The 24,508-nt window shown below is 44.3% G+C and overlaps 1 protein-coding gene and 1 pseudogene across 2 annotated transcripts in view; one reads left to right on the top strand and one right to left on the bottom strand.

Moving 5' to 3' along the window:
- The window catches only part of EXOC4 (exocyst complex component 4), a 432,390-nt gene that overhangs the window by 147,701 nt on the left and 260,181 nt on the right, over positions 1-24,508 (bottom strand). The window lies entirely within an intron of this gene.
- Positions 61-213, top strand: LOC144583359 (U1 spliceosomal RNA; annotated as a pseudogene).

Raw genomic sequence — 24,508 nt, 5'->3', positions numbered from 1 at the left:
GTCACCATGCCTTTGGAGGGTAGGGCACACAAAGGGCCAGGAGGCTTAGAAGCCATTCAAACTCAGACCTGGCAGGGGAGATACCATTATTGTAAAAGTGGTTTTCCCAGGGTAAGGCTCATCTATTGCACTTCAGATGAGCTGACTCCTGTGATTTCCCCAAACATGGGAAAATCAACTGCCTAAGTGGGAGACTGTGTTTATGGTTTCCCCTGGTGTTTCTAGAACTATCCTTTGGTCCTGGGCTATTTTCACTGTTTGCTGCCATAGGCCTATTTGCCTTGCTGGTTTTCCAGGTGGGCTGTAGGAAGCAGGTCCTGGAAAGCTAGCAGTGTAGAATGGTGAGGTCTAAATAGCAAGCAGTCTCTGCTGCCAGTTAAGAGACCTCCCAGCATGGCAGTGGGAGGCTTTTGGGTGGTGGTGGCTGAGCCCTGGGTTACTGCATTCACTCCATAAGACGCATGTACTTTCCCTCCCACCTTTTTGAAGAGAAAAAGTGCGTCTTATGGAGCAAAAAATACGGTAAGTCTCTTTTGTCACCTGGACTGTTCCCTGTGGCGTCATTTGAATGTGTATGCAAACTTTCATCTCTACCGGTGTTTATGAAGGACACTCAATCCTGGTGGACTGGGTTTAAATCAAACTGATTTAAAATCAGAGTTTAAATCATGATTTAAATCACAATTTACATTTTGAAAACTGGATTGTGCTAGCCCATTTTTCGACAATTTAAATTTTAAAAAAATTGAGTCAGTCTTGGTCCTATAACATATCACAGAACCGCATGACGGTCAAGCAAAGTTACTAGCCCATTTTCTACCCATGTATATGACAGTGACAGCCAGTAAGCTGTTGGCCTGAATGTTGGGAAAAGCCTCCCAACCCTCACCCAGTTTATAGTTACATTTATTGTACAATCGACTGGAGCCTAATTTTATTCCCCAGCAGCTCTGTGCAAGCCTGGTACATTACAGCGCTCTCCATCTAGGTAAAACACACGGGGGGTTCTACTCGCAAGTATGTTCCCATATTGACCCTCACATTGGATCCCAAGTTCCATGTACTCGAAACACCATCCCTTGCACGCCAAATAGCACCGATAAAAGAAGACTCCAGTGATTTTTCAACAGAGGGGTTAAAACCAGCAATAAAAAAATATCGTATGTTATGAAGATTTATTTCATCACTTCAGCACAAAGCAAACACCATCTTCATGTCAATAATTTCATCTCCATTCAAATAAAACTTTATTCATTTAAAAGCCATTGCTCGACTCTGCTCTTTGGACTCGGCAGCCTGCGGTGACAGCGACCGTGCCGAATACTAATGAGCAGCATAATGGAGCACCATTTCTTCGGTCTCCGGAGCTCTCCAGGGAAGAGTAATCATCTCTGAACTGTCATTGCTAATGTAAACGACTACCGCTAATCCACTGGGGCTCTGAGCAAAAAGGCTGGGAGCTCTCGTTTCCCCGTGCGCCCCTCTCTCCCTGCTCGAGATCCATTTCCTTCTTGTAGAAGCCTCCCAATTACATTAAATGCACATAAATAAAATAGATTAGAGCAACATACACACACAGGCTCATTAGGTACACACACACACCTCTCCCCACCTAATGGATTGCCCAGGGCAGGAAACCTAATGTGACGTGGCTTGCTTCTTTTTTTTGAGGTCTATTACGGAATGGCCTGGCTCCTGTAAAGGCAACTCTTTCCTAGATTAGGCAGTGTTTTTAGTTGAAGGATCCAACTGGTGTGCAATGAATCCATTTTGTTTGAGGTGCTGCTTTCTGCACGTGCAAAAATGGAACAAAGCGTACCTCAAAATGCAGCCAAGAGGTTGCAGAAAGTCACAAAACAAATGGTCCAAATTCTCAGGTATAAAAAAAGCAATCTTAGTTACACTGACATCAATGGGATTATGCTAATTTACACCAGGAGATGTTCTCCACCAGAATCTGATCAGACACAGTGACCTGCAGGGTCACCACCCGCTCACTTTCAGTGGAAGTTATGAACAGCTCTGGGGACCACTGTCACTTAATCACAAGATGGATACCTAGCCGTGGAAACTCACTGGGAGTGTGGAACTGGTAAAACCACTCTTTAAATATCTCGCCTTGGGGGTTCTATCAGGGTCACCATAAGTCTGTTCTGACATGAAGGCACATAATAACAACAGACGCAACCACAACACATAGCCCCTACACCAATGAGCTGCAAATTAGCTTCTATACCACCTTCTGAATAGTTTGCAAGTCCGGATATCCTTCAAATATTCTGCTCCCTCTGGATCATTGAGAGAGAACTAGAAAAGGATTGTTTTGTTTGCCTTGCAATGCATTCCCTTTGTAGACATGTAACACACTAGGACTATAAGATGGAAATGAGCAGACCCCTGAGTATGGTTTACTCCAAAAAAACAAAAACTAGTGAATACAATGAATCTCTGTTCCAGAGACACAGAAAAAGAGAGAACAATTTCATACATAGAACTTCTGTGAACATTAAAAATGATAATAATAGCATATCATAAAGTCACGTCTGACTTACGGTGACCCTTTTCAGGGTGTTCTAGATAGAGAATACACAGAGGTGGTCTACCCTTCCCTCCTTGTGGCAGCATCCTGGGACTGTACAGGTTGCCCAAGGTTACACAGGCTGGCTCTGTTCACAAGTGGCACAGTGGGGAACTGAACCCCTAACCTCTGGCTTCGCAGCCAGACAGTTAAACCATTGAGCCCTCCAGCCAGCTGTGACTATGAGGGATATAAAAGAACATTTGCTAAATCCTTTGCGTCATCCAGACAAGTAACTTTTTGCAAGGCATTGCAGTGCATACAAACTAAACTCATGTCCCTTAAAGAAGCAAAAAACAACAAACAACTACAACAACAACCACCCCCCAAAAAAACCCCAACACACCACACATGTACAGGGGAGGAGAGAAACTATAGCTAATTGTTAAAAAAAGATGCAAAGAACCCATTCAGTGATTCAGTTTTTAAAACCTCTATAAAACAAAGACTTATACATTGCAATTTGGCACGTGTTCAAGTTATACAACTCATGCATGTTACGCAATTTGTGTAAAACCACCACGTGAATAGTCCCAGAGAATATCATCACTTTTCTGCAAGGTGAGAAGAAAAATGCAGAATTCTACATCCTTAAACTACAAGGTCAGGACAAGTAAGGATCTATGTGCCTAGAAAACATATGGCAATATTTATAGTCTCTCTGCACATAGATTTAGAGATGGTCTGCACTAGCACCTCCCCCTGATGGTGGTGAACTGATATGGTGCCTCACTGTGTGACTGGCAAACAAAAAACAGATCTATGTGTGAATTGTGGGTTGGACAACTCAATCTGTTGTGCACCAGAAGGGACGTGGGTGCAAGCTAACTGTGGGTCACAGCATTTCTGTGCTGTTTTGTGGTATTTACTCCTGTGTTGAAGCAGAAACATGTCCCTCTCACTTCAGTACAGGCAAACATTTCACAACTACGTATGAAACATGGAGAATTTGAAAGCTGAAATATACTCGCAGAACTAGTGATCAGAACAAAACGTACAGCTCCCTTGAAAGCATCAGAGATTTATGAAAATGGCGAAGCGTTAAAGAGCCAGTGGGTGCTAATGTATAACCATTACAGAACTAATCCCACAGATCGTATGGCAAAGCTGTACTACAGGGCGCCCACTATGGATTTTTTTTTCAACAGATGGGAAACTATTGAAATGAAATAAACAAATCTAAGAGCAAATCTTGGATCAGACACAGCAGTGGGGAGAATGCAAATGAGAAACTACAGTAATATCTGGCTTCCAATATGGGCAGATCCTACGAGTCAATGAATTTTGCATCCTATGGGACGTTGTGGAATATTCAGGGAGCCCACCATCTATTAAGTGCTTGTCTGCTTCGAATTAAACCAGTGTTTAACCAACTCTTCAATACCGTTGCCCCTTTTGATAGACATTCAGCTCTCTTGCTTCCATTCAATCTGTCTCCTCCTAATAATTTTATTTGAAATGTAATGTTTTGCAATGCGGGTTGAGAATGGAGGAGGGTGAACATCAGTGTGATGTGGCTGCAAGAAAGGCAAATTTGATTTTAGGATCCATTAGCAGAAATATAGTCTCCAGATCCCACAAGGTGTTCAGCACTCATCCAGAGTAACTGTTTTCAGTTCTGAAAACCACGCTCTAAGAAGGATGGTGACAAACTGGAACAGGTTCAGAGGAGGGCAACCAGGATGATCAAGGGACCGGAACCCAAGGCTTAGGAGAAAAGAGCTGGGCCTACTTAGCCTTGAGAAAAGAATATTGGGGGGAGATAAGATAGTCCTACAGAGATAGGATAGTGCTACAGAGGGGCAGGATCTGTTCTCAATCATCCCAGAGTGCAGTACAACAATGGAACCCATGGCTCCAGGAGGTGGTGGGCGCTCCAATCCTGGAGGCCTTCAAGAGACATCTGGACCACCCTCTGTCCGATCTGCTTTGATCGGGATTCCTGTCTCGAGCAGGGGGGTTGGACTCGATGGACTTACAGCTGGCCCTTCCAACTCCATGATCCTATGATTCTATGAAATGTGAATTGCTCTCCCTACACTTAACATAGCACGACCAAACAAAGAATGGATTTGGGAAAGGGAGAGTGGCAGATTTTGGGGACTGAAGCGGGTGAACACAGTGACAACTCCATACACAAGAAACTCTTCATTTCAGCACAACTCAGACATATAAATAGAAATGAAACAAAAATAATCTGTGTATACTAAAAAAAAACACACACACCACAGGTATAATTTAAAATTGTACAGATTTATGGTTTTGGTCCAGAACTCCCAGAAAACTCCACACAGTACAGCCTGTGGCCATGCTGCCTAAAGGAATTCTGGGAGTTGTAGTTCAATCACCGCTTCCCACAACTCTGCACATCTCTAGTTTAATTTGACCCCCATCAATAAATCACATAATTGTAAACATGTTTTTTTTCAGACTACACACCCCTTCCCAGAAATTTTGATATGCACTATTGAGAGAATAGCTAAATGAAAAGGAGCTGCTATCAGAAATAAAAATGTTTCCTTCTACTCTACCAGATCTGAAATCTGCTACACAAGGAATACTGTTCCAAAAACATATACTGTCCATCCTTCCACCCACCACCCACCCCATCTACCCATTTTATCAGTTGTCTCTGTTGGTCCTACTTATCACCTTGTTCCCACTAACAAAACAAGTTGGCCTCGTATAAGCAAAACACATAAGCACCTGCCCATAGGGCAACAAGGAGAAAAGCTTCAGAAAAGAAAGGAAGAGGCTTAAGAACAATGAGAAGCCACAAGGGGAAGCAGGAGGAGGAAAGAGAGAGAGAGAAAGCTTTAGAACCAGGAAACCAAGGTGACATGCAAGCAGGTCATAGGGCTGGGAGGAAACAGGCAAAAGAAGCTTTAAGAGTTTCAGCACAGATGATGTTTTCAATCATCACCGATACCTAGATGAGAACTGAGCAGAAACTTTCATAAAATGACTGCTTGTTCTTACTCAAGGGTACTTTTTTTTTTTAAAGCAAAGCTAGATGAAATCGATCGCACAAAAAACACTTTTCCTTGGCTTGGAAAACTTATTGAACTAGCATCAATCTTGGGTGTGCTGAAGAGGTGGAAATGACTATACATGCCCCTGCGTGCACATTCTGATGAGCGTCAACCATTGTTCAATGTGCATAAAGTAGTTATTGGACAAGCAGTGGGGTATCATTCCGTATATTGGGGAGGGGGGTTGATCAAAACAGGTTATCCAAACGTCAGACATTTCTTCGTAAAAACTTTAAATTACCGAGTAAAATATTGACTGACTGATTGCCAGTATGCACAAAATCAGGATGTAAAATCAAATGAGAGAAAGATGTAGGACAGACAGCTAAGGCAATGTGAAGAACAGGCCACGGTTAAGACACACAAAGACAGAGGGTGGTGTGCAGGATATCAGAACCTGGGGAGATAACCTTTTTGGACTACAATTCACTGAATCCCACAGTTAATACAGCCAGGGGATTCAAAGAGTTGTACAGTATTCCACTATAGGCATCCTTCAGTCTCGAGAGACTATGGTAACTTTCTCTGAATAGAGGTCTTGGAACAGCGTCTAGTGTGGCTGAGAAGGCCAATTCGAGAGTGACCACCCCTTCCACACTGAAGACAAATATAATCTGTCCCCTTTGTGTGCTGCTTTCGGGACTGCCTCTTGGCCTCGGCCTGCTGGACAAGGGTGTCTTCAAATTGGGAGAGGCCGTGATGCACCGCCTGCCTCCAGGCTGAACACTCAGATGTATCCAAAAGCCTACTTTTCCAAACTTTGGCTACGACCCAATATTCCAATGAAACACTGCAGCATGATCTTGTTCATCCTTGTTCCACTAGCCTTCCTGGGACACAATATTCTCTCCATTTCATCTCTCTGTTTCAGCTGCCTATCTCACAGGGTTATCATCAGCTAAATATACTGTGTATTCTCAAAGGCTTTCACAGGCAGGTTCCAACGGTTGTAGGTTTTTCAGCCAAACAAACTGTACACAATTTGTCGGTGGAACTCTCTGTTACAAGAACCGCCCAAAGTAATGCCTTGACACTAATGGGAGCAGGATATAAACTGAATGCCTGCATGCCTGCATGCATGCCATTTCCCTCACCACTACTAGCTCAAGTAGCTTTGAAGGAGACAGATCTACTAGTAGACTCTACAATAAATAGCTAGAAGGAATCTTCCATGGTCAAAGACAGTCTAGCACTTCCTAATGGATGAGCATTAACAGACATTAAAAGAGGCACCCATTGACACCTCTACAGAAATTTTCCAAGAGGTGCTGAATTGGCCCCTGCTGGGAGACATAATGGTGAATTTATAATCCAGTGAGGAAATTCTTGTCTTCTCTAGGAAGATGTGTGACTTCTATCAATAAAGACTTAAGGCAGGGGGTATGACAGGAAAGTTCTTTACATACATTTCCCCAGTTATACTCTAGGAGGGCCACAGAGGGGAAGCTCTTTTTAAAATACTGCTACAAGTTTCATACCTGAAGTATAATTGTTAGAAAGGAAGACTTATTTTCATTTTCTAGAAACCATCCCCAATTTTCAGTTACAAAATAGTGAGATATTAGCAAAGAGAGATTGGCTCTGACATTTAGGTCAAATTGCTTCACTTAATTTTGTGACAATTTTTAAGCACCCCTTCTAACCTGAACCTAGACAGGGGCCGTGGGAAATCCTGACAGATTTGCCCTCTCCAGCAAAAAGTCTGGAAGCTTTGGTATTAAAGGTAACCGCTCTCTACAGCTGTTTTCAATAACGGAACTGGAGTTCCCAGTTTGATGTCCAAAGTAAATAAGAATGTCCTCCTCTGATGGACAGTTTGCCTTCATACTTTGTCTGGGGCTTTGGAAAGCCTTTGGATGCTGATGAAAAAAAGGGATTTGAATTACAGTCCGGTCACCGGATGAACCTTTGGTCTGAGAGGAAGGTCTGATGTTCCTATACTAGACAATGTCGGTAGTATTTCAAGAGTGGATGAGTAAGCAGCCGTAAACAGATGGATGTAACTACAGAGAGCTACCAAAATTTGCATGTAGGAAAACTATCCCATGCTCTTTCAAGCACTGATGAAAACCCGGCTGTGAAGCAGGCATTATGACTCAACTGGGGACTAACTCTGGGCCGTTATCTGAAAACGTTTGGTACCTGTGTTACAGTTCTCAGCAAAAGCCAACAAGAGTGCTTCGAGATTTAGAGAAAGGAGTGTTGGGGAAGGACTCCATATGCTGACCAGGTATGTCTGGAAGACAGGGTGAATGAAATCTGAACAAACAAAGTTGGAAAATGTTGCTTAATTTTTTTAAATAGCCCCCCAGAATACTCCAGCCAACAATACACCTGGTGGTCATGGTAGCTGGGGACTCTGGGGGTAGTACTTTGAAAACATAACTTGTCCAAGCTCTGCAGAGAATACTGGAACTTGTAGTCTGTGTTATTTGGCCAGCTTAGCTTGGCAGAGAACAGGGTATTGAATAATTTTAAGCTAAATAAAAGCAGTAAATTAAAGGTACTGCCACTCACAGAATGTGAAACAGAAAACATTTCAATGTATTCGCGAAGGCTTTCACGGCCGGGATCTAATGGTTGTTCTGGGTTTTTCGGGCTCTTTGGCCATGTTCTGAAGGTTGTTCTTCCTAACGTTTCGCCAGTCTCTGTGGCCATGAGCATCTCCAGAGAAAACATTTCCATTAAACCTCAGCACCCTGACTCTTTTTTAGATACAGAGGAAGCAAAAAGGAAATAAAGAAAAGATGAAATGCACACCCAGCCCGGCATGCTGTTTACATGGTTTCTCCTTCTTCGTCTGATCGCAAGCGCCACAAGGCAATGTACATCAGGGCATTTTAAGCCCCGGACTTGAGGAACCATTCAAGGCGGTAAAAGAAAAAAAGCGAGGTGGGCAAGACTCCCGAGGGGCACCTTTTGTGGAGCTGTTCTCTCTGAAATGAGCAAAAGCTGTCATGATATTGATGGAGAGTGGGACTTGTAGTCAATGAGAATGAGAGAAAATGGAGTTTGTTAGGTTTCAAAGTGAAAGGAATTGAAGACATGGGGATGTAAAAAAGGGTGAGAGGCTGCTTTTCCTAATTTACAGCCAGGCTGGTACAGAGTGAATCCTGATAAGAATGCAAGGTCGAAGAGGCCCCAGTGCGAAGACCCAACAAATTCCCATCGGTGAAGGAGAAACCAGCAGTGCGTCGTCCTCAAGGAGACAGACCATTGAGGAGGACCATGGCTGTGTAGAGGGGATCCTGCTAGAGATAAAGAGGAGGCAGAGGAAAGGAAAATGTTGGAGGTTTGCTTGGCAGAAGATAAAGGGGAGGAGCAACATTTGATTGTATGGGAGGAGAATATAAAAGAGGGAGCGAGGGCGCGAAATTCGAGTGTTGTAACGGGCGAGAAACAAAGAGAGACGAGAGACCAAGCTGTGCAGGCAGGAGGTGAGGTGGAACTAGATGACTTTCTGAAACTGACAAGAGAATTCCCGAACTTGCAAACCGGCGGGGGTTTACTCCCAGACCCTCCCATTGCTAAGATTGGCAGTGAGAGACTCAAGACACTAGAATGGACGGTGGTGGTCTACCCACACAACCAGCATGGGGGGGAGGAGGGTAATTTGCCCTAGTCCCTCTTTCAATCCACAGCCGCGCGAGGGGGACTTGAGACCAATGATGGATCGGGAGCGCTTTAGACCGGCCCCGATGTAAGGAGCGATCTGTTCACTCCTGATGTGAAGGTCCGCAGTTATAAAATCTTACCCGAGTGCAGTATGTTGGATCCGTTTGAAACAGTTGAAGTTGAAATGTCAAAAAATAAAAAGGAATCTGTTAAAGTTTTGAAAACGCCTCCAACCCTTATTCCCGCCCAAACAAAGGGGCCACCTTCAGCTAGAGAAGAACCTGATTACACCATCGAATTGGAATGGAGATAACCCACCTGCATCTCCATGAGAATTGGAGGCGGAGTAGACTGTTACCTCTCTTTGAATTAATGGGTTTACAGCCATAAAGAAGGAGGTCCAAGGAATGTAGAAAAATGGACAATGGGTTATGTTTGAGAGATCACCATTTTGTGGAAGAGAACTTTTTCCTGAGAGAAGTTCTTGATGGTTTGTGTTATGTAGCTGAAAGGAAAAGAATGTAGCATGGTAAGAAAAGAAGGAGGTGGGGCTAGCCCACCTTAGCTCAGTGTTTAATGTTTATTATTTTAATGGGAAGTAGTTGTTGTATTTAACTATGGTAATCCTTTGAACATATCTTTGTGCTATGCTTAAGCAAACAAACTGTTTCTATGAAACCATATTTTCCTTCATGGATTGCTGCCTTGTCGTGGCGAAGGGGCTTGAGTAACTCAGAGAAGCTATGGGCTATGCCGTGCAGGGACACCCAAGACGGACAGGACATAGTGGAGAGTTCCGACTAAACGCAATCCACCTGGAGTAGGAAATGGCAAGCCACTCCAGTATCTTTGCCAAGAACGCCCCACGATCAGAAACAAAAGGCTAAAAGATATGATGCTGGAAGATGGGCCCCTCAGGTCAGAAGGCATCCAACATGCTACTGAGGAAGAGTGGAGGACAAGGACAAGTAGCTCCAGAGCTAATGAAGTGGTTGGGCCAAAGCCGAAAGGACGCTCAGCTGTGGACGTGCCTGGAAGTGAAAGGAAAGTCCAATGCTGTAAAGAAAAATACTGCATAGGAACCTGGAATGTAAGATCTATGAACCTTGGGAAGCTGGAGGTGGTCAAACAGGAGATGGCAAGAATAAACATCGACATCCTGGGCATCAGTGAACTAAAATGGACAGGAATGGGCGAATTCAGCTCAGATGATTATCATATCTACTATTGTGGGCAAGAATCCCGTAGAAGGAATGGAGTAGCCCTCATAGTCAACAAAAGAGTGGGAAAAGCTGTAATGGGATACAATCTCAAAAATGATAGAATGATGTCAATACGAATCCAAGGCAGACCTTTCAACATCACAATAATCCAAGTTTATGCACCAACCAGCATTGCTGAGGAGACTGAAATTGAACAATTCTATGAAGATTTACAACACCTTCTAGAACTGACACCTAAGAAAGATGTTCTTCTCATTCTAGGGGACTGGAATGCTAAAGTAGGGAGCCAAGAGATAAAAGGAACAACAGGGAAGTTTGGCCTTGGAGTTCAGAACGAAGCAGGACAAAGGCTAATAGAGTTTTGTCAAGAGAATAAGCTGGTCATCACAAACACTCTTTTCCAACAACACAAGAGGCGACTCTATACATGGAAATCACCAGATGGGCAATATCGAAATCAGATTGATTATATTCTCTGCAGCCAAAGATGGAGAAGCTCTATACAGTCAGCAAAAACAAGACCTGGAGCTGACTGCGGTTCTGATCATCAGCTTCTCATAGCAAAATTCAAGCTTAGACTGAAGAGAGTAGGAAAAACCACTGGACCACTCAGGTATAATCTAAACCAAATCCCTTATGAATACACAGTGGAAGTAAAGAACAGATTTAAGGAACTAGATTTGGTGGACAGAGTGCCTGAAGAACTTTGGATAAAGGCTCGTAACATTGTCCAGGAGGCAGCAACGAAAACCATCCCAAAGAAAAGGAAATGCAAGAAAGCGAAGTGGCTGTCCAACGAGGCCTTAGAAATAGCAGAGAGGAGAAGGGAAGCAAAATGCAAGGGAGATAGAGAAAGTTACAGAAAATTGAATGCAGACTTCCAAAGAATAGCAAGGAGAGACAAGAGGGCCTTCTTAAATGAACAATGCAAAGAAATAGAGGAAGATAACAGAAAAGGAAAGACCAGAGATCTGTTCAGGAAAATTGGAGATATTAGAGGAACATTTTGCGCAAAGATGAACATGATAAAAGACAAAAATGGGAGGGACCTAACAGAAGCAGAAGATGTCAAGAAGAGGTGGCAAGAATACACAGAGGAATTATATCAGAAAGATTTGGATATCCCGTACAACCCAGACAATGTAGTTGCTGACCTTGAGCCAGACATCCTGGAGAGCGAAGTCAAGTGAGCCTTAAAAAGCCTGGCTAACAACAAGGCCAGTGGAGGTGATGGCATTCCAGTTGAACTATTTAAAATCTTGAAAGATGATGCTGTTAACGTGCTACATTCAATATGCCAGCAAGTTTGGAAAACTCAACAGTGGCCAGAGGATTGGAAAAGATCAGTCTACATCCCAATCCCAAAGAAAGGCAGTGCCAAAGAATGCTCCAACTACCGTACAATTGCACTCATTTCACACGCTAGCAAGGTTATGCTCAAAATCCTGCAAGGTAGGCTTCAGCAGTATGTGGACCGAGAACTCCCAGAAGTACAAGCTGGATTCCGAAGAGGCAGAGGAACTCGAGACCAAATTGCTAACTTGCGCTGGATTATGGAGAAAGCCAGAGAGTTCCAGAAAAATATCTACTTCTGCTTCATTGACTATGCGAAAGCCTTTGACTGTGTGGACCACAGCAAACTATGGCAAGTTCTTAAAGAAATGGGAGTGCCTGACCACTTTATCTGTCTCCTGAGAAACCTATATGTGGGACAGGAAGCAACAGTTAGAACTGGTCATGGAACAACTGAGTGGTTCAAAATTGGGAAAGGAGTACGGCAAGGCTGTATATTGTCCCCCAGCTTATTTAACTTATATGCAGAATACATCATGCGGAAGGCTGGACTGGAAGAAACTGAAGCCGGAATTAAGATTGCCGGAAGAAATATCAACAACCTCCGATATGCAGATGATACCACTCTGATGGCAGAAAGTGAGGAGGAATTAAAGAACCTTGTAATGAGAGTGAAAGAGGAGAGTGCAAAAAACGGTCTGAAACTCAACATCAAAAAAACTAAGATCATGGCCACTGGTCCCATCACCTCCTGGGAAATAGAAGGGGAAGATATGGAGGCAGTGTCAAATTTTATCTTCCTGGGCTCCATGATCACTGCAGATGGAGACAGCAGCCCTGAAATTAAAAGACGCCTTCTTCTTGGGAGGAAAGCGATGACAAATCTTGACAGCATCTTGAAAAGCAGAGACATCACCTTGCCGACAAAAGTCCGAATAGTCAAAGCTATGGTTTTTCCTGTCGTGATGTATGGAAGTGAGAGCTGGACCATAAAGAAAGCAGACTGCCGAAGAATTGATGCCTTTGAATTGTGGTGCTGGAGGAGGCTCTTGAGAATCCCCTGGACTGCAAGGAGAACAAACCTATCAGTTCTAAAGGAAATCAACCCTGAGTGCTCACTGGAAGGACAGATCCTGAAGCTGAGGCTCCAGTACTTTGGCCATCTCATGAGAAGAAAAGAGTCCTTGGAAAAAACCTTGATGTTAGGAAGGTGTGATGGCAAGAGGAGAAGGGGACGACCGAGGATGAGATGGCTGGACAGTGTCTGCGAAGCAACCAACATGAACCTGACACAACTCCGGGAGGCAGTAGAAGACAGGAGGGCCTGGCGTGCTCTGGTCCATGGGGTCACGAAGAGTCGGACACGACTAAACGACTAAACACACACACATATTTTCTTAATTTAAAATAATTATAAAAATTCCAACTGAGGACTAGTCTCTTGGACCAGCAGGGTTTGGCTAAATCCAGAGGAGTGGTAAAGGCCATTGATTAGCTACCATAGAGAAGTCCTATTTAAATGAGCTGTTGTAAGTTCTAAGGAATCACAAAGTCCATGTTGAAATACTTGCAAAGTCCTGAGTAAAAGAAAGTGTTCTTTAAGGGTCAGGCTTGTTGGAGGCACAGATGCTATGCACTGCTGAAGGTTGAGGACTTGCCTCAGCGTAAAGTGGTAGACTTGTGGCCTGTGGAACTCCCTGCCTGAATGCCATATGCTCCTTGGGGAGATTTGAGCATCACAAATGCTAGGTAAGAACACAGTTGGTTATAGTGCAATGGGGGCTTGCACAAGAGAACCTGTGAGTGGATCACACCCCTTGTTAATTAGCAATAGTAGCTGGGGTATCATTTGGACATTCCACAGCGCACCCCCAAACCTCTTGCACCAGCCTTCCTTTATGCATGTTCCTTCTCTTCTCACCTCTGTACTGTATTTGTTTGGGCTTTGCAGACACGAGAGAAAACTGTGGGTCAAACTCAACAATGTGTTTGGCACGTTCTCAGAAGAGATGCTCTCTTGAGTGGTGAAAGATGTCTGCTTGCCACGACAGCACATGACTTTCTTCACCTTTGTCTTGCATTTAATGTGCTTTGTTTTGTGAATTGGAAGATAAAGATGAGCATATAGGTTTGCAAGCCTGATTGGCGAGGCATGTCGTTTCTGAAGAAAAGCCCTTAGAAGAGGGGAAATGGGATCATCACAGGGAATACACATTCCTCTGAAAGTCAGCTTGATTCCAAGTTTACACAGGTTAAATGAACAAGACATGCTGCCTTAAATGGACAGGAAAGCAAACAACTCAGGTCTCAATGGGCGACACAAACTGCATTTTCTAAATTCCCTTTTTTTCTCTCCATCTTATTATGCCTGGATCCTTTTTTTGCAGTCAAGATGTATAATGAGCACCTTGGGAAAAAGAGCAGTGTGGTCTTGGATCATTCGTTTGCGATGCGCTTCTCTGCTTGCCAAGGAGATAATCACTGACTCTCCCCCGACACACCCCTGCAGGACACATTATTTACTGCATTAAGATTTTACAGTGCTTAGTAAATAAATCGTACCAAAGTGCCCAACGACTTTCTCCAAATGAATTGCGTTAGGAGGCGACAAATGCCATCAACAGGCAAGTTGTGAAAGAACGTGTGTGTGTGTGTGTGTGTGTGTGTGCGCGCGCATGTGCGTGTGTGCGTGTGTGTGTGTGTTGTCAGGAGGGTCACATTCACCCTCATAGAGATAAGCTCAAACAGGGCAGCTCAACACCAAGAGCAACTCTGCGGGAGTGCATGTTTTGCCCAGGCGCCGGTGTCACCACCCCTCCGCTCACATCTCCTAGCCCCCTAAGGCCACCTCCCAATCGTGCAGGACCTCGGCTTTTACAGTTCTCAGCAGCTGCCATTTCAAAACCGTTGACTGAATTTGTTACTTGCGGTACATATCTTTAAAATCAGCCCAGTTAAGAGTCCTGGAGCCATTGTCCAAAGGGTAGGCCATTTCAAGCATCTGTCAGAAACTCCCAAATACTGTGAATTTAATTCGTAGTAGTATACTGTATCTATTTAGCTTGCCATTACCTGTTCCAACCTCATTTTCTTAAATGGGACAAGCTTCTAGCACTTGTCAGAGCAGAGACAGGAAAACATCAGAAGAACAGCTGCTAATTCTTCACAATTAGCAGGAAGGAAGCATCTCCAGTAGCTAAGGAATTTGCAGAAAGTTTATGTTGTTATGTGCCATCAAGTTGCCCTCGACTTATGGTGACCCCACGAATGAATAATCTCCAAAATGCCCTGCGCTCGACTGCCCTGCTCAGCTCTTGCAGACTCAAGCCTGTAGCTTCCTTGATGCAGTCAGTCCATCTCGTATTTGGCCTTCCTCTTTTCCTGCTGCCTTCCACCTTTCCCAGCATGGTTGTCTTTTCCAGAGAATCCTGACTTCTCATGATGCGCTCAATGGAGGACAGACTCATTTTCAGCATTTTAGCTTCCAGAGATAGTTCAGGCTTGATTTGATCTAGGACCAATTTGCCTGTCTTTCGGGCCATCCAGAGTATCCACAAAGCTCTCCTCCAGCACCACGCTTCAAACTAATCCATTGTTTTCTTGTCCCTGTGGGAAACCTTTGAGGTGGAGGGGAAGAGTCAAGCTGCAAGCAGAATTTCAGTTCAAGCTTTTTCCCCAAGGCACAACAGTGCTGGTCCCATTTCAAAAACGGTTCAGAATTGTCTTTATCAAAATGTCTTAATGGACACAGTAAGGTAAAGGTTTCCCTTCACATTTAGTCCAGTCGTGTCCAACTCTAGGATGCGGTGCTCATCCCCGTCTCCAAGCCGTAGAGCCAGCGTTTTGTCCCAAAATGGTTTCCGTGGTCACGTGGCCAGCGCGAATAGACACAGAATGCCATGACCTTCCCACCATGGTGGTACCTATTTATCTACTCGCATTTTTACATGCTTTCAAACGGCTAGGTTGGCAGGAGCTGGGACAAGTGATGGGAGCTCCCTCCATCCCGTGGATTCGATCTTACGATGGCAGGTCTTCTGACCTTGCAGCAGAGAGACATCTGTGGTTTATCCTGCAGTGCCACCCTGGACTCAGTACAGAGGGACAAAAACCTGCCAAGGGGGAAAGAGTTCCATAGCTGTGCTGCCTGGAGTTCTGAACGCTGCCATCATAAAATACAGGCTTTAAAATGTCACAACAAACTAAGGACTGCCAGCCTTCCCCACCCTTACTACTAGTCAACACTCATATGCACACGTTCATTCACTCAATGTGTCTCAACCATATGCGAGAAAATAATTAAACACGGGAGCGTTTTAATTTCGTCTGACACTTAGCACATGGCAGGTAGGTGCCGTGACGACAACCGAAGAAATGTGCTGGGCAAGTTCCAAAACCTTCACACAATTTAGTGACAGAAGGAGGCCTTGAAACGTATCTGGGCTCATGCGAGCCACCACTTTTCTAAAGCCAAAGACGCCAATTCTACAGCATGAGACCGCTGGTCTTCTCTCTTCTGTGGGTTGAAGTTAATCTGGAATACCCTCACAAAGCACCAGTATTGGGAGAATTGCTTTATTAATAAAGAAGATCTGTCATAGCATGAACAATTACATGGCTTTTATATTAAAAACTTTCAGAGAACCACTACAGCTCAGGCATGGGGATTCAATCTGCGGGGCGCATTGTCAAGCTGGACTTAAGTCGCACCGGGGGACTCAACTCAGGTTTATTTTCATTGACTTGGACTCAACTCACGACTCGGAAACCCACCCACCCCTCCCTTTTTTTCTGGGGGGGGCAAAGCTTGTTTTCAATAGGGACTCAAGACTCAGGGCTTATCTTAGCAAAGACTCTGATTTGGAACTCGGACCCAAAGACTTCTCAACATTCCTGCTACAGCCTTATTACAAAGGCTATGTATGAGCACGGTACTAAACAGTCTTCATCAAGTCTCCTTGGACTTAATCTGGCATGTGGTGGACACACAAAGACCTAGATTAGAAGACTATTCGGCCTGTCATTTCAAGAGACTCCGATGACCAACGGGAAGGAATTGGGACACCTTGTGATTGATGAGGCTGAGCCTCCCCTCTAATCACTTAGGTAATGTGCTACACACAATGGCTGGAAGTCATCCCAGGAACACAATATTTTGGAAATCAAGGACTCCATCCTGTCCTGCAGCCCGTGACTCACGCGCTCACGCACTCACTCACTCACTTCATTTATTTGAAACATTTCTATCCCTCCTTTCTCCCCAAAATGACCCAAGGCACCTGGGGAGAGAGACTGTTTGCATTTTCAAAAAAAAAATTGCAGCTGATGACCTCATCAACCTTATATGACATACTTTACCAAAGGATTTCAGCCTGTCTCTCTTTTGTTTAAACTGACTGCTCCACAGGCAATTCCAAGCTGAAAAAGTGGCCAGTTAAATATCATTCTGGGACATTACAAGGGATTTCTCTGGGACTTTTTGGCACTGATTAACTGGTCTCATCATTCCTTGCAGTCGGTTTACTCTACTTGGAGCTAAGGGTTGAATTTGGCCCAAGCCAAGTTCATCTAACCCATCATTCATTCATTCACCAGTATCTACCAACCCGATGTCACTGGGCCTGAAGACAATGGCTATTCTCTGCTTTGTGCCCCCAGTGTTTGGAACACAAGGGTCTACTGCCTTAGTATAGAGTCTCCCTCATTGTGTCTTATAAAAATTAGTAGGCTTCCACTCCACAGGTTTGTCCACTGCCAATAAGTTAATCAAGTGTAGTGTAATCAAGGGCTTTTTATTGCAAACACAAAAATAATTTCCTGTTCGAATGCTGTGCTACACCTTCCAGCATTTTTTGGCTTATACCCGCGCAGGGCATTCGCGCTTCAGAAAGAGAAACGCTGGTGAAGAGACTGGCAATTAAAGCTAATTGAAGGTTTCCTCTTTCGCTCAGGCAGCACTTTCAATCAACACTGGATTGATTAAAGTAAGCAGCTGATCTCGAGGTTTGTGAATTCTGGCAGCAGCTTATTTATATTTATTTATTTATTTATTTATTTATTTATTTATTTATTTATTTATTTATTTATTTATTTATTTATTTATTTATTTATTTATTTATTTATTTATTTGAGGGGACATGGGGAGGCCCTCACAAAAAGAGAGTTTGGGGTATATGGAACTTGAGAACTGAACTTTGGTCACCCTTTTCCAGGGATGGGGACTCGCGCTGCAGGACTTGCTGTCAAGTGGGACTTCAGTTGCACGTGGGACTCAACTTGGGTATTTCCCCCCCCCCAATGACTCGGATGCGACTCACAACTCAGAACCCACCCACCACTCCCTTTTTTCCTGGGGAAAAGGCTTACTTTTAAGAGGGAGTCGGACGGTGGGGCTTGAGACTCAGGCCTTGATACCAAAGACTCAAATTCAAATTTCGTACCAAGAACTCAAGACTTGGGACTTGGACCCAAAGATGCCCTTTGTTTTACCATCAGTTCTAAAGTTCAAGAAATCATCATCAAAAAGCAGCTGCTGTGTGGCATGGGGACCCTCCTACCAATATAGCACCTTGTTTTACCCTAAAAGACCAGGTGACCCTCATCCTAGGTAAAGGTTCCCCTTGACAATTTGTCCAGTCGTGTCCGACTCTAGGCGGCGGTGCTCATCTCTGTTTACAACCCATAGAGCTAGCGTTTGTCCGAAGACAATCATCTGTGGTCACATGGCCAGTGTGACTTAGACACGGAACGCTGTTACCTTCCCACCGAGGTGGTCCCTATTTATCTACTTGCATTTGCATGCTTTCGAACCGCTAGGTTGGTGGGACAAGTGACGTGGGCTCACTCCGTCACGTGGATTCGATCTTACGACTGCAGGTCTTCTGATATTGCAGCCCAGAGGCTTCAGCGGTTTAACCCGCAGCGACACCATGTGCTACACATCCTAGTGTGGCCCTTTTTTGGTCTCATACTTGGGGTGGGATACTGGGCCAGAGTTCTATGGGCTCAGCTCAGCAAACATGCAGTTTGAGAGATGAGATACACTAAGCACACATTTGAAGGTATCAAATTCTCATAAACGGTGTCCCCAGCCTCTGTTGCTTTTAGCAGTGGTTACCGTGTGACTGACAAATTGATTCATTTGAAATGTGGTGCTGGAGGAGAGCTCTGTGGATACCCTGAGTGGCCAGAAAGGAAAAGAAAAGGGTCCTAGATCAAATCAAGCCTGATCTATCTCTGGAGGCAACAATGACGGAACTGAGGCTTGTCCTGCTTTGGGCACATTACGAGAAGGCAGGATTCTCTGGAAAAGGCAATAATGATGGGAAAGGTGGAAGGCAGCAGGACAAGAGGAAGACCAAATACGAGATAGATTGACTCCCTAAAGGAAGCCATGGGGTTGAGTTTACAAGAGATGAGCAGAGGTGTTGAGTAGCGGACACTTTGGCGATCACTCATCCATGCCAAAAACTGGAGGCAACTTGACGGCACGTAACAACCACCAACACAACAACCCACATGTGGGAAACACCCTCCTTGCTGAAGCCCATTTATCAGGCTCCTTGCTAAGCACAGGCAAACTTATCAGATAAGCTCCAAGCAATACAGCCAGCAGAGGCCAACACCAGAAGACTCGGTGTGAATATACAAGAACTAGGTCAGCCATCATGCATTTCAACAACCTTTTCACACTGAGCTTTTAGTAGTTAACGGATCTGCCACTTGGCTATCGTACTACAAATCTAAAGGTGACGTTGAATGTCAGAGAACAATGTCATTTTGACCTTTGCAAAAGGAACATCATGTTGTGTCAGAGGGATCCTGGGGGCATCTCGGATGTTCCACAGTGACAAATGTCAGGGCTTGGCAAGGTGCTGAGTTTAGATGACAGCAGCTCCGTTCTATCTTCCCTTTGAAAGAGACTTAGCACCTTTAATTTCCAGGAGAGGAAATTAAAAAAATGTAACAAGTCAAGTCGAGATCAAGCAACATTGGTGCTAATTACGTCTGCAACAAAATATGCCACCTACATAATATTCTAGCTCCGTAGCCAAATAGGCAACCTCAGCAACTTGGGGAACCTATACTCTTATATTAGATCATGACTTGATAAGGTCATTAAGCTTATTTTGAGCATCAAATGTGCTCGTTTGCACCTCAAAATCCTGGAAGATTAGGCTACCTTCTCCAACTATAGACTAGAAGACCCTTCACACTACATTTCTCCAAATGACACAAGCAAGAAAATAAAGCCACACTTTCTAGGCCAAGGTGAAAAGCATACAGATTTGTTGAGGACTGCTTTATTCATTGACATCGTAGAGAAAAACCCTGGTTTCCTTTATATCTGAGAAACGAATGGATTTGTCTAGATAGATCAGTGGTTCTTAACCTTGGGTAACTCAGGTGTTTTTGGACTGCAACTCCCAGAAGTCTTCACCACCAGCTGTGCTGGCTGGGGTTTCTGGGAGTTGCAGTTCAAAAAACACCTGAGTAACCCAAGGTTAAGAACCACTGAGATAGATGAACAACTAATAAGGTTTACAAAAAGAATCAGTAACGGGGTTGATGTACAAGCCAATGACGGATTGGCTTCAGATCATGCAAAGGCAAAATCCATTCAAAATTAACCTATGGCATTTAAAGCATAAACACAATTTTCCCCACCCAAATAACACCAGATGCCTGGCATACATTTTTATTCATGCAAGACATGTATAAAAGGCATTTCTATGTCTTCCGCCAGCTATGCTGCCCTTTTACTTCTTTTTCCATTCATTCATGAGTCATATCTTACTGTCAAAGAAGTCTCAGCGACTTGTCTGTGCCAAAAAAAAAAAAATACAAAAACAGCCCACATTCTGAAAGCAATGCAACAGGTTAATCAAGCATAAGCAGACATTGAATAAATACTTATTTAAAATGATTCAATACTACATGGCTTCATGTACAACACTACTGAAACCAAAAACCAGTATTCCTTCTGAATCCACCTAACCGGACGGCTGCCTGAGTGGGGTTTTTTAATGGATTGTTGCTGCTTTGAATGTGTTTTGGTGTTGCATATGTTTTTTGAATGGTATTTGTCTGATCCTTTTTAGTGTTTGTATACTCACTGTTGTTAGCTTTAATATTATCTTTTAATGATGTAAGCCGCCTTGGGTTCTTTTAAGGAGAAAGGTGGGGTAAAATATTTTAAACAAAGAAACAAATAATAGAATGAACACCATTAGTCTCAGGAAGGACAGTTAGAGTCAGGAGGCAGAAGATTACACAACAGACAGGAATGGGGAACATGAAGAATCCCAGCAAAACCCATGGCTGTTACCGTATTTTTCCATGTATAAGACGCCCCCATGTATAAGACGCCACCACTTTTCTAATCCAAAATTAAGAAATCTAAGTGGGGCTTAGCAAGTGCAGGGGGAAAGGGATCAAAGCGCTGCAGGATCACTTCGATACCTGCTTTCTCTTCCACTTGTTTTTGTTCTCTCCTCAGCTTACTTCCGTGTATAAGACAACCCTCAATTTTTAGTCTAAAGATTTTAGACAAAAGTATAGTCTTATACATGGAAAAATACGGTACTTTTGGACCCACTCTGTGTGTGTGTGTGTGTGTGTGTGTGTGTGTGTGTGAGAGAGAGAGAGAGAGAGAGAGAGAGAGACAGAGAGACAGAGAGACAGAGAGAGAGAGGAGCACTGAACTGGAAGCAGGAAATAATAACTTGAAATGAAGTTACTTCAAGGCCCTCTCAGGCAGTGATGCACAAGACTAGCTGTCTTTCCAGCACACACAGCAGCTGTGCTTCAGAAGAGGCCTTAAGAGAGCACAGAGTCCTCCCTCTGCTGCCATATGACCTGGCCGCATCCTTGCCCGGAAGGACCACACTCAGAGGATGTGTTCCGTTCACCTCTGGAAAAAACATGTACTTCTTTGCAGTCCCAAAGTGTCAGAACACAAGGCTTCCCAACAATGCGATGTGAAGCCCTTCTGGGCCAATGACCATTCCAGCATGATGCTCGAGTGACGGGGCCTCTAACCACATGGGCTCACGACATCCTTCCCCTTCAATGCTCCCTTCTGTGAGAAGGATCTATACTATATTGGCCGAAGGGAACAAAGCTGCCAGGTTGACTTACAAACTTGGGACGCTTAATGGCTTCCGACAGGCTGGCTTGTGCTCAGAGGACTCTCATGAAAAAGTGAGAATGTGACCCCTTCGAGTTATGACACAGATATATTTTTCTGAAATGTACAGTGAAAAGTCCAAGGTCAAGTTTGACATTCTGCATTCACTTCCCCCTTTATCCCTTCATGAGATTTATCACAGGGGACCCACCATTTTTGAAGAATCCTGGTATCACAGCAAAGTGTCCGTTTGCCAGAAATGGGCTGGAAAGTGACTAGGAGTGACAAGCAAGTGCCTCCTTTTAGACACTCACTGCATTTAGTTAAATCTGGAAGTTGCAGAGGCGACTAAAGGTTCTGGCACAACCTGGTGCAACAGCATCACAGATGTTAAATCTGTGTTTCCTAACTCAAGGGGTCGCAAAGTGTTTTCTGGGGACTCGCGGGTTGCCTTCTATGTGTTCTTGCTCTTGTTAATTAAAATATTCCATGGTTATTCTGAAAGGGGCATTAAATTTGGGAGTTTTGTCAAACAGGCCCTCTGTGAAGAGAAGGAAGCTTCAACTTTCCGAGAAGGGATGATTAGGCATCCTTCAGTCTCGAGAGATGAGGGTCACATGCTCTGAACAGAGAGGACTTGGAACACGATTTAGCGTCGCTGAGAAGGCCAATTCTAGAGTGACCATCCCTTCCACACTGAAGACAAATACAATCTGTCCCCTGTCCAGCTCCCTGGTTTTGCTGCTTTTGTGACTTCCTCTTTGCCTTGGCCTGCTGGACAAGGGTCTCTTCAAATTGGGAGAGGCCGTGATGCAACGCCTGCCTCCAGGCTGAATGCTGAGATGTCAGGGCTTCCCATATATTGAGGTCCATTCCTAAGGTCTTCAGATCCTGCTTGCAAATCTCCTTGTATCACAGCTGTGGTCTCCCTCTGGGGCGATTTTCCTGCACTAATTCTCCATACAGGAGATCTTTTGGAATCTGACCATCAGCCATTCTCATGACATGCCCAAGCCAACGTAGACGTCGCTGTTTCAGTAATGTATACATGCTAAAAATTCCAGCTCATTCTAGGACAAATCTATTTGGAACTTTGTCCTGCCAGGTGATCCTAAACATGGAGGCAACACATATGGAATGTGTTCAGCTTCCTCTCCTGCCGTGCACAAAGGGTCCAGGACTCACTGCAGTACAGGAGTGTGCTCAGGACACAGGCTCTATAGACGTGGATCTTGGTATATGCCGTCAGCTTCTTATTAAGCCAGACTCTCTTTGTGAGTCTTGAGAACATGGTGGCTGCTTTGCCAATGCGTTTATTCAGCTTGACATCTAGGGAGAGAGTGTCAGAGATGGTTGAGCCAAGGTACACAAATTCATGAACAACCTCCAATTCTTGCATGGAGATAGTGATAGAGGGAGGTGAGTCCACGCCCTGGCCCATGACTTGTATTTTCTTCAGGTTGATTGTTAATCCAAAGTCTTGGCAGGCCTTGCTAAAGCGATTCATGAGTTGTTGGAGGTCTTCAACAGAGTGGGCAAAAACAACTTCATTATCGACAAAGAGGAAGTCCTGCATGCCTTTCAGCTGGACATTGATCATGGGAGGATATGAAAATACATTGCATTTGGGGGACTCCTCTTGTCCTCCTGATGACAGTACGAGGAGCATTATGGGGTTCACAGAGTGCAAATAATGAGCCTCAACAGCATGCAGACTGTTTTCCAAATTGTTAGGTAAAGAACCTGTTTCGCTGAGGCCAGTAATAAATTAAGCTGAGTACTTTATCTGCCCCTTTGTTTCTGTTGGGGTAGACAGCTTCCAAAGGACCAAGGGCTACGCACATCTATTCCGAGCCTTGGAAAGCCGTCCCCACTTCCGTGCGCCACTCAACCCCCTGCGGCCCAGAATACCATTTTTAAAAACACTTTAAAAATGAAAAAGCTGCTTTGCACCCTCTGCTGGCCAATTCTATATTTTTTCAATTTAAAAAAGTAATTTGGAGGGCATGCCCTAAAAATTGCTTGCTGCATTCACCAGGAGGCAGAACGGGAAATTCTGAGAATGTACAGTGGTACCTCCCAAGACCATTACCCCTCAAAACGACAAATCCGCACGATGACGAGGTTTTGCGACTGCCATTTTGCTTCGCAAAACAGTGATTCCTATGGGGGAATTTCGGTGGTCGACGATTTGGTCCATGCTTCGTGGACCGTTTTATCGCAAGACGACAATTTTTACAGCTGATTGTCGGCTTCGCAAAATGGCTTCCCTAGGGGCGATCTTCACAAAATGGGTGTTTTCGGGCCCTTTTATGCAAGACAGCGATTTAAAACAGCTGATCGGCGCTTCACAAAGCGGCTTCCCTATGGGCGATTTTCGCTGGACAACGACGATTTTTCCCCATTGGAACACATTAAATGGGCTTCAATGCATTCCAATGGGGAAACACTTTTCGCAAGACGATGTTTTCACAAGACAGCGATTTCAATGGCACGAATTAACATTGTCTTGCGGGGCACCACTGTATTTGTTAAGAAATGAGAGTATAAGGAGCTGCAGTGTCCCAGGAGTCATTGGGTTCTCTTAGGGCCTATATATATGATGCCTACTGGCTACATCTCCTCCTCCTTTTGTTGA

Source organism: Pogona vitticeps, chromosome 5 (assembly GCF_051106095.1).
Source record: "Pogona vitticeps strain Pit_001003342236 chromosome 5, PviZW2.1, whole genome shotgun sequence".
NCBI classification, from domain to species: domain Eukaryota; kingdom Metazoa; phylum Chordata; class Lepidosauria; order Squamata; family Agamidae; genus Pogona; species Pogona vitticeps.
This window is presented reverse-complemented; position numbering and strand designations above follow the sequence as displayed.